This window comes from Leuciscus leuciscus, assembly GCF_965113295.1.
Source record: "Leuciscus leuciscus genome assembly, chromosome: 18".
Classification (NCBI taxonomy): Eukaryota; Metazoa; Chordata; class Actinopteri; order Cypriniformes; family Leuciscidae; genus Leuciscus; species Leuciscus leuciscus.
Genome location: NC_138742.1, coordinates 29,800,160 through 29,802,684, shown reverse-complemented (window position 1 = coordinate 29,802,684; position 2,525 = coordinate 29,800,160). Strand labels below are relative to the sequence as shown.

At 42.6% G+C, this 2,525-nt stretch overlaps 1 long non-coding RNA gene across 1 annotated transcript; it reads right to left on the bottom strand.

Moving 5' to 3' along the window:
• Positions 1–1,115: 1,115 nt before the first annotated feature.
• LOC309480702 lies at positions 1,116–2,323 on the bottom strand. Its single transcript, XR_014199736.1, has 4 exons — positions 1,771–2,323; positions 1,599–1,667; positions 1,363–1,482; positions 1,116–1,286 (listed from the first exon to the last, which is right to left on the bottom strand). It is a non-coding gene; the product is annotated as an uncharacterized lncRNA (long non-coding RNA).
• Between the last annotated feature and the right edge of the window lie 202 nt (positions 2,324–2,525).

Sequence of the window (2,525 nt, the reverse complement as noted above, 5' to 3'; positions counted from 1 at the left end):
TGTCAACTTCCCATCAACCTCAGCGGGGACATGGCTTGACTCATTGAGCTTCCCATCAACCTCTGCGGGGACATTGCTGGATGCTGTCAACTTCCCATCAACCTCAGTGGGGACATTGCTGGATGCTGTCAACTTCCCATTAACCTCAGCAGGGACATGGCTGGACTGTTCAGCGGGGACATTGCTGGATGCTGTCAACTTCCCATCAATCTCTGCGGGGACATGGCTGGACTGTTCAGCGGGGACATTACTGGATGCTGTCAACTTCCCTTCAACCTCTGCAGGGACATTACTGGATGCTGTCAACTTCCCATCAACCTCTGCAGGGACATTACTGGATGCTGTCAACTTCCCATCAACCTCAGCTGGGACATTACTGGATGCTGTCAATTTGTCATCAACCTCAGCGGGGACATGGCTGGATGTTGTCAACTTCCCATCAACCTCAGCAGGGACACTGCTGGACTCATTGAACTTCCCATTAACCTCAGTGGGGACATTGCTGGATGCGGTCAACTTCCCATCAACCTCAGCAGGGACACTGCTGGATGCTGTCAACTTCCCATCAACCTCAGCAGGGACATGGCTGGACTCATTGAGCTTCCCATCAACCTCAGTGGGGACATTGCTGGATGCGGTCAACTTCCCATCAACCTCAGCGGGGACATTGCTGGATGCTGTCAACTTCCCATCAACCTCAGCGGGGACATTACTGGATGCTGTCAACTTCCCATCAACCTCAGCGGGGACATTACTGGATGCTGTCAACTTCCCATCAACCTCAGCAGGGACACTGCTGGATGCTGTCAACTTCCCATCAACCTCAGCAGGGACATGGCTGGACTCATTGAGCTTCCTGTCAACCTCAGCAGGGACATTGCTGGATGCTGTCAACTTCCCATCAACCTCAGCGGGGACATTGCTGGATGCTGTCAACTTCCCATCAACCTCAGCGGGGACATTGCTTAATGTTGTCAACTTCCCATCAACCTCAGCGGGGACATTGCTTAATGCTGTCAACTTCCCATCAACCTCAGCGGGGACATGGCTGGATGCTGTCAACTTCCCATCAACCTCAGCAGAGACATTGCTGGACTGTTCAGCGGGGACATGACTGGATGCTGTCAACTTCCCATCAACCTCATCTGGGACATGGTTAGCTTCAGTGACCTTCCCATTAACCTCAGAAGGGACATGGCTAGACTTTTCAGCAGGGACATGGCATGATGTTAACTTCCCATCAACCTCAGCGGGAAGAGGGTTGGACTCCAACTTCCAATCAATGCCTAAAGAACGCAAAAGGAAAATTGTTATCTTTCCTCAGGGTCAGTGTCAACCTCATAGCATCAGCACAAAAGTCACCTTTTTGGACAGTCAGCCCAGATGCATTTTGCAAAGACACCTCAACAGCCATTTTACACTTCACTACCACTGGCCATGTTGGATTTTGTTTGTTCACACAAGGATTAGACAAGGGACCCTCTGGAAAACAAAAGGTATTATTAACCTGAACACAAGAAGTCATCAGGCCTCTTTAAAGTTAACTTTGCTTAGTGTAAAACAAAAACAATGTCAACCACTATATAAGAGTTACAAACCTTTGCTCTCCAAGCGTACTTGTTCAATACCAGTCTGGTATAAATGACGCCCAACTGGAGAAGCAAATCCTGAAAATAAGATGTAAGGTACAAAAATAAAATAATAATAATTACAAAAATTAAACATGCATTTAACATTTGAGATATTACACTAAGGTAAAAACAACTTTACCATTAGGCATCAGTTGGTGACTCAAAAAGGTTAAAAACATAAAGTATGAAATTGCCATCTTGATTACAGATGAAACAATCATCATTCTGTATGCTTTCTAAAAACAGTCTTCAAGCCAGGGCTTTTAAAATAACACAGATTTTCATCACCTGGGTTTCTTGTTAAAGTGAAATTAGTGACAGATGATCTGCTCGTTAACATTCCTGTGCAATCATTGGTTGGTTGAAAAATCACTATTGTAATTTACTAAATGTATCTTTCCGTATCTTTATAAACACATCAAATTGTATGATTTTTTTATATTAAACCAGACCATTTATCAGTCACAAAAACAATGAAGTTGAATTAAAGTGATCTGAACAGATAAATAAAGAGGCAAAGTGTCAAACGAGTCAAACATAGTAAATTATCGCAGCATTTAACTAATTATGTAGCTCATTACTGGACAAGCTACTTTATTTTAAAAAACTACTGTCCAAACATAAAAAAAGAAGTCAAGATAGTACTATTGCTACTTTTACCAGATCACTATTCTGCAAGCAGTGCACAAATCAAAGTTGTTTGTCATGAATATTACACTGCAAAAAAAAAAAAAAAAATTCTTCGTATCTAAACATTCTTAAATCAAGATACATTTGCTTGAGAATCAAGATGACTTTAGATATTAAGTCTTGTTGTGTGAAAAATCATCATTATGCTGAACACAAGAACAAATTCTGCCAGTGGAGTCAGAAAAATAAACTTTCATTTTAAAA